The sequence below is a fragment of the Protopterus annectens genome, chromosome 11.part0 (genome assembly GCF_019279795.1).
Source record: "Protopterus annectens isolate FY-2018-M chromosome 11.part0, PAN1.0, whole genome shotgun sequence".
Lineage (NCBI taxonomy): Eukaryota > Metazoa > Chordata > Ceratodontiformes > Protopteridae > Protopterus > Protopterus annectens.
In genome coordinates, this window is record NC_056745.1 from 665,290,447 (window position 1) to 665,302,967 (window position 12,521).

The 12,521-nt window shown below is 36.4% G+C and overlaps 1 protein-coding gene across 5 annotated transcripts in view; it reads right to left on the bottom strand.

Moving 5' to 3' along the window:
• Positions 1-12,521, bottom strand: part of FGD4 (FYVE, RhoGEF and PH domain containing 4) — a 1,935,878-nt gene that overhangs the window by 1,231,460 nt on the left and 691,897 nt on the right. The gene's annotated exons all lie outside the window — the stretch shown is intronic.

Below are 12,521 nucleotides of genomic sequence, written 5' to 3' on the forward strand. Positions count from 1 at the left end.
CCATGCAGGTACTGCTTAAACCTCCTCATAAGGACTTCTTTCCTCTGGTGTTCACCTCGAGAAATGTAGTCCAATTCTATGTTAGCCATATCGATTGAAGCAACACAAATGTAAGGCAAATGTAACAAAAATACTGATGCAATCAACGCCCGCTCCTGCAAGTGTACTGAAGGATTAAATATTATTCAACACGTGGAGGAACACTTGCAGATAAACGCTCCTTATCCAGGAATAAAATAAACAAAGTTTGATAGCAAGTGGATAGGAGCGAAGCTAGACAGCAAACAAATGTAGTTCAAGTCCAACACAAAGCCCTTCAGACAGCAAACAAATGTAGTTCAAGTCCAACACAAAGCCCTTCAGAGTTTCAAATATTCCAAGTAATCCAAATAGAACCACCAAGTCCTGTGGTAAATATTCTTTATTCAACAGACAAGCGCTTTCGCTGAGTACAGCTTCTTCAGGTCAATTCAAAAAACAAAATCAAGTCCCATAATATATAAGTAATCCAATTAAATTACAACAAAGTCAATTAAACATTTAAAAGGGAAATGTAATGTTAATAAAGACTTATAAAAACATATAAAATATTACTTCAAATTAAAACCTCTATAGCACTTATAATAAAAACATATATGTGAGAACATGTAAGGGACAAATATATGTATAAGTGGAACTGTATAAGTTTATTAAAACAATATACTAGTGTGTACAAGACTCACAGATACAAGAGCTGGTCTATTATCTTATTCCTAGTTACTGTTATGTGATGCAGAGTGTCTATTTAATGTGCCTACGTCTCCTAAGCCTGGGTTTGATGGATGCTCTCTCATTCAACCCTGATCCATGGTCAGCCCTCAGTCTAACTATCCAATCACTCTCCCTGCTTTCAGTGTAATTCCTTAGGTCACCTTCTCTCTTGTTCAGGGTGACAACCTCTAGGGCTCTAAACAGAAATGTATGTGTGTGGTCATTATTGCTAACATGCTTGGCTAAGGCATTGTGGGTCGATCCTTTCCTTATATGATATGCATGTTCTCTTATTCTGTCCCTAAATTTGCGGTTCGTCTTTCCCACATAAAAACTGGTACATACCTGACATACTGCAAGATATATTACATTGCTGGTCATGCAGTCAGCAGTAGCAGTGGTATCAAAAATCCTTCGTGTATCAGGATGTACAAATTCAGTGGAATTGTCAATGTATGAGCAGAAATTACAATGTCCACAAGATACTGTGTACTGTCTAGTAGTTGTAACCTGCTTAACCTGTCTCGGATAACATAGTATCCTCTTAAGATTTTTTCTGTTCCTATATTGGAACTTTGGGGCATCACCAACAATGTCCCTAATGGCATTGTCAATCTTGAAAATTCCCCAAAATTTACCAATTATTTCTGTCATCTCAAAATGATCTGATGTAAAAGTAGTGGTAAATTTCACAAATTTCACAAATAGAACCACCAAGTCCTGTGGTAAATATTCTTTATTCAACAGACAAGCGCTTTCGCTGAGTACAGCTTCTTCAGGTCAATTCAAAAAACAAAATCAAGTCCCATAATATATAAGTAATCCAATTAAATTACAACAAAGTCAATTAAACATTTAAAAGGGAAATGTAATGTTAATAAAGACTTATAAAAACATATAAAATATTACTTCAAATTAAAACCTCTATAGCACTTATAATAAAAACATATATGTGAGAACATGTTAGAAGCCTTCAATTTAGAAGGTACTATTCAATTTAGAAGCCTTCAAACAACATGTTATATTGTTCCGGCATTTTGTGGATGATGTCTTTGTTCTATGGAATGGCACTGTGGAGCAATTGGCACTATTCTTGAATGATGTGAATGGTTTAACTAATTACCTCACATTTACTATGAATTTTTCATTAGATAAGATTGAATTTTTGGACCTGTATATAGAGAAACTATCGGATGGCTTGATCAATACTGGTGTTTTCAGGAAGACGTGCTATAGCAATTCTCTATTATTGAGATCTAGCATGCATCCCTCTTTTGTTTTTAAAAATATTATTAAGGGCCAAGCCATCAGAGCCTCTAGACTGAACCCGACTGAAGAGGGCTTTGACATGGAATTGGTGAATTTAAAAGGGAGATTGCTAGATAGAGGGTATGGTATCACTGAGATTGAGGACAATCTACATAATATACATGATTTAAGACATACAGTAGCAGCACCCTATTTTGGACCGAATGAGGCTACAGACACACTTGGTAGAAATACACCTACTACCACTACTTCACCAGTTGTGAAATTTACCACTACTTTTACATCAGATCATTTTGAGATGAGAGAAATAATTGGTAAATTTTGGGGAATTTTCAAGATTGACAATGCCATTAGGGACATTGTTGGTGATGCCCCAAAGTTCCAATATAGGAACAGAAAAATCTTAAGAGGATACTATGTTATCCGAGACAGGTTAAGCAGGTTACAACTACTAGACAGTACACAGTATCTTGTGGACATTGTAATTTCTGCTCATACATTGACAATTCCACTGAATTTGTACATCCTGATACACGAAGGATTTTTGATACCACTGCTACTGCTGACTGCATGACCAGCAATGTGATATATCTTGCAGTATGTCAGGTATGTACCAGTTTTATGTGGGAAAGACGAACCGCAAATTTAGGGACAGAATAAGAGAACATGCATATCATATAAGGAAAGGATCGACCCACAATGCCTTAGCCAAGCATGTTAGCAATAATGACCACACACATACATTTCTGTTTAGAGCCCTAGAGGTTGTCACCCGAACAAGAGAGGAGGTGACCTAAGGAATTACACTGAAAGCAGGGAGAGTGATTGGATAGTTAGACTGAGGGCTGACCATGGATCAGGGTTGAATGAGAGAGCATCCATCAAACCCAGGCTTAGGAGACGTAGGCACATTAAATAGACACTCTGCATCACATAACAGTAACTAGGAATAACATAATAGACCAGCTCTTGTATCTGTGAGTCTTGTACACACTAGTATATTGTTTTAATAAACTTATACGGTTCCACTTATACATATATTTGTCCCTTACATGTTCTCACATATATGTTTTTATTATAAGTGCTATAGAGGTTTTAATTTGAAGTAATATTTTATATGTTTTATAAGTCTTTATTAACATTAAATTTCCTTTTAAATGTTTAATTGACTGTTGTAATTTAATTGGATTACTTATATATTATGGGACTTGATTTTGTTTTTTGAATTGACCTGAAGAAGCTGTACTCAGCGAAAGCGCTTGTCTGTTGAATAAAGAATATTTACCACAGGACTTGGTGGTTCTATTTGGATTACTTGGAATATTTGAAACTCTGAAGGGCTTTGTGTTGGACTTGAACTACATTTGTTTGCTGTCTGAAGGGCTTTGTGTTGGACTTGAACTACATTTGTTTGCTGTCTAGCTTCGCTCCTATCCACTTGCTATCAAACTTTGTTTATTTTATTCCTGGATAAGGAGCGTTTATCTGCAAGTGTTCCTCCACGTGTTGAGTTCAGTAGCTATGTTAATTGGCTTGGCAGATTTATTTTATTTAGTCTTTTATTACTCCTTTTACAAGTATTTGATTCTGGTTTTAGTTCATATACCCCTGTTTGCTAATTCCTTACAAAGCAATTAGATGAGAATTGGAACATAATGTAAAATCTCTGTAAAATCAAGAAGCATTGCAGGCGATGATGTACACTTCCTGTTTAAGTTTCTGTGTATGAACAAAGTCAGGGAAATTATGGTATATGGGGGAACAATGTAAATCTGTGTCTGGGTTATACATACCATTTAATTTAAATTAGTTTTTTTCTTACTTGAAGAGCCAAGTGAACTGTTAATTTTCTTCCCGTACAATATACACCGTGGCCCAGTAAAATTTTAAGATGAGGAATGAAACTCTGGTACCCAGACAACATGCAGATCCTACACAATGTCCACAGGTCAGAAACAAATCCTGCACTCTGACCTGTGAGGCAGACAATCACTGCACTGTCCTAATATACTTCTGAATGCTGATATAAGAAAATTCAGTTTTCTAATAAAGTGGTGATGCCACTACAAAATGTTCACACCTGGACTTGTACAGGACTTTTAAAATCATTAGTTTATTTTTAAATATTTACTTTTCTTTATACTGTCTGTAAATTGCTCCTTTGTTTTGTACTGTGTTTTAAAAAGGTCCATTTTAGTTAAGCCCACCAAACCAGTCAAAAAACAAATACAGAAAATCTGCTTTTCTGGCATGCCACACCTTGTTCACATTCCATTCAGGATCTTAAAAATCTATATTATACTTCTGTGCTTTCCAGTCATGTATCCATGTAGTACAGATAATAGGCTTATTCAAATAATTCCAGAGTACAACATTAGTGAGAAACCATTATAGTTTTGTTAGACTATGATCTTCTGACTGGTCTACTACTTTTGCAGTTATGCAGTCCCAGACCAGGTACGTAACTGCAAGTCAGCTACTGCTGGACAGAATAGTACAAGTATTGCCTTCCTTCTGTAACACACCATTCACACTGCCTGTGTAGTTGTATAACAACTTACAATAAAGCAAGAAAAAACAAGAAATCTATTTTCTCTGTAAGGCTCTATCATAATAAGCTTTTTAGCAGAACTATCATATGTTGTGAAATGATTCATTCTCCTGAAACCTATTTTCAGCTTTACAACACCATATCAAAAAATTACAAACATGTCATCATAAGTTTTATCCAAATGAAGCTTTTCATATTTTAAATCAGTAACATAGCAAAAAAGATTAAAAAGAAAATAAGTATGTTATCTACTGATAGTTCTTAAAAATGCAACTTCAGACAGAAGTATTCTGTTGTCTGGAGGTTACTGCATTTTACCCATATTTTAGTTTTAAGTAGTTTAAAATATTAGTTTTTTCCTCCATATAAGCCCATCTGTATTAGCACCTTAAGAAATACATCCATCGGTTCTCTAACTATAGTCACCGCAATGGGAAAGATTGATGCTCACTACAAAAGAACAGCTAGCATATTTACAGTGGTTCTACTTTCCAATCTGCTCAGAATATTAATTTATCCTTAAACTAAAGTGTTTAAATAAAAGAAGCACATTGAAACTTGATGAAATAACAAGAAATAACACCACAACCTAATGCATCCATGTTAGGAAAATGTATAAAATACAGTAGTTTTTTTTTTTAACTAGAAACATCTTTATTAAATTATCATGTATGACATAGGCAACCATACATTTATATAAATTAAAACAAACTATATTGACATAATTTTACTTGCAAACATTCTAAATCACAAACCATGTTGACATAATTGTAGTTGCAAACATTATACATCACTTATAATCTATCCAGTCATTGTCATTCAAACATTATATAGCTCATTCAAATCCTGCGTTCTTTTAAACCTTGTTCCTCCTCTGCATGCATTGTTCCCACAGTTCCCATTTTTTTGTATGTAATTTGCTCATAACCTTTTCTAAAGATCCCAATTTCAGTTATCTGTTACTATATCTCTACTTCTAGCAAAGTTAGTTTAGACTTTGATTTCCATTTTCTAGGCATTGCTTTTTTAGCAGCCACCATACTTAGACTCAGCAAGCCCTTACTATGTCTAGGCAATTCCGATTCTGTATCATAGCTCAAAAATTCATTTCCTTAGTTATACCAATTTGCTCACCCAGTATCTCTGACAAAGCAGTCTGCAGGGAATCTTTAAAGTCTCCCAGCTCATTACACTACCTGAAAATATGCTCCCAATTAACCAGTGGCGGCTGGTGACTTCAAATCAAAGGGGGACTGCAGGAGACAGCTGAATGGGTGGGGTCAATGGGAAGGGGTGCAGCCAACTAGAAAGGGGAGGAGCTATGCTCAAAACCACAAAAAATAACTTTAATTAAATATGCTGCCCTGGGTGCCAAACCATCACTATTAGAGTCCAATCAAGACAAAATGAAGTGTAGACGAATAAAGATATTTCAATGTGTTGGCTGCATGACAGCTTACTTAATATCTAGATGGAAACAAAAAGGTTGTGAGGCATGAAAAAATAAATTACTTTTTAAATACATTACTTTAATGCCAGTCAAAATAAGTATAAGAAAAACAAGCAGCACTCAACTTAAACCACTTCTCCTTGCACTGCAGTTCTAATTATAATTTATATTCAGCTTTATTAAAGTACCAAGTAACACGTGATGCCCCCCACTTGTAAAAATGCTTCTCATCCAAAAAGACCTGCTGCCTGACAACTATCTACTTGTTTAATGGGGAAAACATGATCAAAGTAAAAAATGAAAAGCAAACAAGAAACAAGCTCAAGATACACTGCTTAAAGGATTACTGTACAAGTTAAGGACCACACATGATTGGCATTCTGTTTAGTTTACGAGTAAAGCCTGCAGAGATGACCGGAAGTCTCCAAGTGTAATGAGCTTCTTAATATAATGTAATCCTGTCCTTTATTACAAATACTGTCATAAGCATTTCAATACCCAAGGCTTACACATTATCTAGTTAAGTATTGTCTGCATGGCAACAACAGAAAGGCTTTCAATGTTGGCAATTCTTTAACAGTATGCTTATTAAAGCTTACCTGGTGGTTATTAAAGCACTGCTACTTAAACACAGAGCAACAGGCACTTTGAGTAATAAGCATAAATCAACAGTACAAAAATATGACAAACCAGACCATTCTGCAAAATCAAGGACAGATAAAAAGCCACTGTAGTACATGTGTCTACCTTGGATGGGGGGATACTCTGCACATTTACACTGCATAACTGATCCTTGCCTTGCTTGGACACATCCAGAGTCACTACATGGTGGAGTGGGGTGCAACAAGTATGTCACACTTTGAAATGCCTCTGGCTGACTGTGATGGCCCTGACACATTTGTCATACCTCTCAACCTCAGAGCAAGAAATCTGGACGAAGCTATACATAGAAGTGGGACAAAGGCCCAAAAATATTTTAAATATTGCTCTTATAAACTTAGAAAGATAATAGAATAGGTCTTGCATTAGTATGAATTTTCTGAAGGGTATGAAATCTGAAACTCTAATGTCTGCCATTATTTTCTAACTTCAGTCTTTAATGATTTGTCACTAATTTGCCAAAAAAAACCCACAATTTTATGAAAAAGGACCAAAAATGTGATGCAAAAATATAAAATAGCCACACAATACAGCTGGTAACCTGTCAAAGAAGGGACACTTTAATATTAGTACTGCTAACTTGAGCAGCTGACAAAATAAAAGAATCTACATGCATTTCTGAAATAAAAGTAATCTATAACTCTGATTATTACAGTTATTTCTTAATTGTAAACCCTCCATGTTTTCTTCCAAAATTGCTATTTTGCGGAGGGATTATTAGAGGGAAGAGCAATATTTTGAGCCAAAATCAGGGATAGTTGAGAGGTTTGGCTATCCCTAATTCTATAAAGCAATTTATTTGCATGTACCTCTCAACCTGTTAATACAATAAATCTGGACAAGGCCAAATATTTTGGGGGAACATATAAACAGTACTAAAAATTGCTCTTGTATAAACTGAGACAGTTGATAGAATACCAGGTCTTACTTTAGCATGCATTTTTCTGAAGGTTATGAAGTCTGAAACTCAGTGTGCCATTACTTAGTGACTTAATTACTAAATGATATAGGAGGAACAAACCAAAAATAAGAAGCAAAAATCTATTAATTCTTTGAAAATCTGGACAGTTGGGAGGTATAGTTCAGCTGGGGCTGTGAGTTTGCCGCCCTTCCCCCTCACAACATGGTTGAATGGAGCTCCCCCCCTGCAGCCATTCCAATGATCCATTACTTGGCTATTTCACTCCATACTGCTTTACTTATATGATGATTTGGACTTCATTTGAAAGTTTTATTTTGCATTTTACAGCACAAACACTAAGACATCTGCTAAACAAAGCAATGCAGTCTCACAATGAAAACAGACTTAGCATTAAAACTTCTCTGCCCTTGAAACTAACATTCATTGAAACAGCATTGAAACCCACATTCAAAGAAAATACATTTTGCCAGTGGCAGATAAAGATGAGCTGTTTTCAAATCATAGGCCCCTTGCATATGAAACATACATGTGCTCTTTGATACACCTTCCTGATTGTACTAAATTATATTCCTTGTACAACACAGTACAGTTGTTAGAGGGCGTTTTAAATTTATTAAACAATAAAACAAAATGCATGCACCAATAATGACAAAACTGCCCAGTTCAGAACATTTCCATCATAAAAGTCTACTCAAACTTCTACAGTCCACCATAATCAGTATATGCATAATCTCTGAAGTAAAAGTCATCTAAATAATTCCACATTAAAGAAATCTGTAACTAATGAAAAGGTTGCTGTTAGCAAACACCTTTATATTTCATGGTTTCATCAAAAAATAGTGTCTGTTGCCCCTGAGGAATAAATTGCCTATATTACATTAAAAAAAATGATAAGCTAGTAATATTGCAATTGGATGGCAAACTGATAACAGGCTCATAGGTAGTATCTTCGCCAAGGAAGACATTCTTCATATGGCAGCATCCACCCCTTGTGGGAGTAGAACCCACAGCCTTCTGCATCAAAAGCAAGTACACAACCTGTTGTGCTATTAACACTGCAAGCAGACTTTGCATAAGCAGCACTAAACTTCTCTTCCTCTGCAGCTCTCAGCTCCTTGTAAAATCTACTCAACACTAAACTGCATCTCAACTTCACAGCAGAACAACTCTGGAAAAAGCCAAAATTGGGGGGGGGGGGGTGCAAAAGCCCCAAAACCAGGGACACATTAAACATTGCTTGTATAATCTTGGAAAGTTGCAAGAATAAAATGCTGTTACCACCATACATTTTACTGCCAAGTTTCCTGTACAAAACAGTCAGAGCAACGTACCACTGCACCAAATCAGCTGCTTTGTAGAAGAGAGGAAGACTGAAACTTAAATGGCTATCATTTAATGAATTCAGTTCTCACCATAGCTGTCAACCTCTTAGCACAAAACACCAGGACAAACCCAGTAATGAGGGAATACAGCCCTCAAACATATTCAGTGAATTCAGTTCTTGCCATAGCTGTCAACCTTATCACAAAAAAATCTGGACAAAGCCAATAATGGGGGAATACAGTCCCAAAAATAGGGACAAATTTCAAATATTCATCTTATAAACTTAGAAAATAGGTTGTGCTACTATGCATTTTCTGAAGAATATGAAGTCTGAAATTCAAATGCCTGTCAGTTTTACCTCTGACGGAACAAAAACAATTTTCAGCGGATGCCCAGGGAGAAATACTGCAGACACGTCTTTCTAAAATGTCAGGACACCAGAGCAAATCCACACAAACACAGGGAGGAGATGCAGACTCCACACAGAAGGCACCCCAGCCAAGAATCAAACCAGAAAACTTATAGCTGTGAGGCGACAATGTTACTACTGAACCATCAGATATGCAAGGAATTAAACATTCACAAACCTGAAGTCTGAAATTCAAATGCCTGTCAATTTTATTTTACATTTGTTAACCAGGACCGTTTGACTTAGAACAAAAAAACAATTTTCAGCAGAAGCCCAGGAAGAAATAATGCAGACATGTCTTTGTAACATGGGAGGACACAAAAGCAAACCCACACAAATGCAGGGAGAAGATGCAGACCCCACACAGAAGGCACCCCAGCCAAGAATCAAACCTAAGAACCTGCAGCTGTGAGGTAACAATGCTACCACTGCACCATCAAATATCAAGCATTTAAGTATTTAGAAAACACAGATATTATGAGGAATAGAACAGATCAAATATGAGGCAAAAATCTGCACATTTTTTACAAATGGTGGTGGGTAGGGAATTCAGGCCCTTAACACCTGCATACAGGGTTCAAGCCTGAGGTATTCCCTACCACACCATCATCAGTTTGCTCTAACCAACATTTTACACGCACACACACACACACCAAAAAATAGAAGAAAACATTTTATTTCATACCAGTTTTTCTTCCTGAACAAAAACCTCCCAGCGCTTCAGCCAACAGTCTTCTAGGGTCAAACTGATCACAAAATACACCATGCTTACATCTAAAACAAATTACAATAATTTATAATACAAAGGAACTAGTTTAAAAACAACCTATACAATTCAAGTTCAGTTATAGTCCTCAGATTTTGACTGTCCAGTACTTCAGGTCTGGTTCCATGTTCAGTCCATTGAAAAATAATGCACTGAATTTTTAATAATGTATTAAACATATAATGGCTCTTGCTTTTTCAAAGTAATATTAGACTCTTTTTCTTCCTTTATAGTTTTAGGAATATATTTGAAAATGTAAAGCTACAGAACTAAGCACATTCATTTTCTTAATATTGGTAATATATTCCCAAATTCCTAATTGAATAAAGTAATCTGAAACATTCCTTCCTGTAGTTAACAATGTCATAAGTTCTCCTATCTTCAAGATTTAAGAATATAATAATAATAACAAACCTTTGCTAACCAGGTAGGCCTACTGGACACACATTCCCTTTTCAGGGGCAACATGGGAGCAATGCCTTGTTAAGTGACCCGCTCAAAGCCACACAATAGGCTGAAAGAATGAAACCCACTACCACAGAAACTGCAGCTCGCAACCTTAATCTCTGCAACAACTGCTGGACCATCCATGTTAAGTAACCACCTAATTAAACAATATAGTACACTAAAGCAATCAAGCATGTCCAGCTAAAAGGGCTACCAATAAACATAATAACAAACAATGACAATTAAAAAAGATGCCGTTGGCTGGGACAATAAAAAATAATATACATACCACCAAGAAGAAAAAACTCTGTACTCTACTCTGTTCTTCTTCTTCTAACTTGTTGTACTACTACTTTCTTATCTTCAGTAATTCTTTTTTCACCTTCAGCACAGCTGACAAAATATAGGCCGCCCCAAAAAAAAAAAAAAAAATAGAAATCCAATAGCAAATAAATGCTAAATACTAGCTAGGTAAATCCTTCCCTCGATTGACACAGTCACGAATCAGTCCACAACTGAAACTGTTTGACTCTCGCTCTTTTCCCAACACATAAAGCCCGGGAAGAGAGCGACAACCAATCAACAGCATTTAGCCCAAGCACGTCATGTACATGCCTGCGGACGTCACAGTCCAAACCCCTTCCAATTCTATGCGGTTTGGAACCGCATAGACTGCTGGGCATCACACTGATGCCTTATGATCCTCACCAGGCTGCAGCAAAAACAAAAAAAAAGTCTTTATTTAAAACCGCTGCAACTCGAGGCAGTTAAAGTGCGCATGTGCGTGCTTGCCGAGGCAGGAAGGAACTTGAAAGACGAGTCGCGGCTTGCTTCAGACACAGTAAACAAAAAAAAATACACTCACTACACAAAAAGGTACTTTTTTCTTTTTTTTTGTTGAGGGGGCTGCAGTCCGATGCCACGAGCCGCCCCTGCAGTTAACCCATTCTTCTTCATCAAACTTCCAACATTTGCTGCCTACCTGAGGAAATTTTATTTGGAGTCAGCTTGCAGTAAAAGAATACCTATGTAAACCCTTCCAAGCAAAAACCCTAAATCTTCTAGACTTTGTTGCATATTTTGGAGACATACATATATCTCCCCATCGTTTCTTTGGGAACTGCTTACCAGTCTCTATTCCTAATTCTTTCTAACCTCCTCGGATTTATTATTATACTTATCATGCAATATTTTTTATGCTCTACTAATTATTCCTTTTTTAATAGCAACTTCTATTCTAGATTCTACTAAAAACTCTACCCGTGCTGTTTTTTTCAATTAGGATCCCCTCATTTCTTTCTCTTTGCCTATACTCTGATATTAATCCTTGATAGGAAAGGGAATTTCTGCCCTGCAGTCCAAATAAATTCTTGGCCTCCTCCCATTCTATTACTTTTCTCTCTCTAATTATTTGATCCCAATACCTTGGTTCTTTTACCAGTCTTCTCCAATAAATTCCACACCCCCCCCCTGCCTACTGTCGGTATCCTTAATTGCCTATTGACAGAATCTCCTTTCTCCATTCCCATGTTGGCTTAGTTCTTAGAATACTTTCTGCTACTTTATAAATATAATATCCTGCATGGTTATTTTCTCCTTAAGGATCTGCATCCAAAATCTCAGTATCTCCTCATTTCTTGAGCTTCCCCCTGTTTCATCATCATCCTTTTCCACTTTGAATTATAGGTTTCTGCTTGTGCTATGTATAGGAGCCTTAACTGTGTAGCAGTGAAATACTCCTTCAAATTGGGTAATCCCAAACTGCCTTATTGAACTGAAGAATCAGCTCATCCCACTTGACTCTTGCTGTCCCCTCCCAGATAAAATCATTCAGCCCCTCCCAGATAAAATCCTTCAGCTCTTTATTAATAGCTATCCACAGCTTATCCTCTAGTTGATAAAAATATATCTGACCTGTGTATAAAACTAAATGGACTAAAAACGGTTTTACTGTTCGTATCTTGCTATCCATAT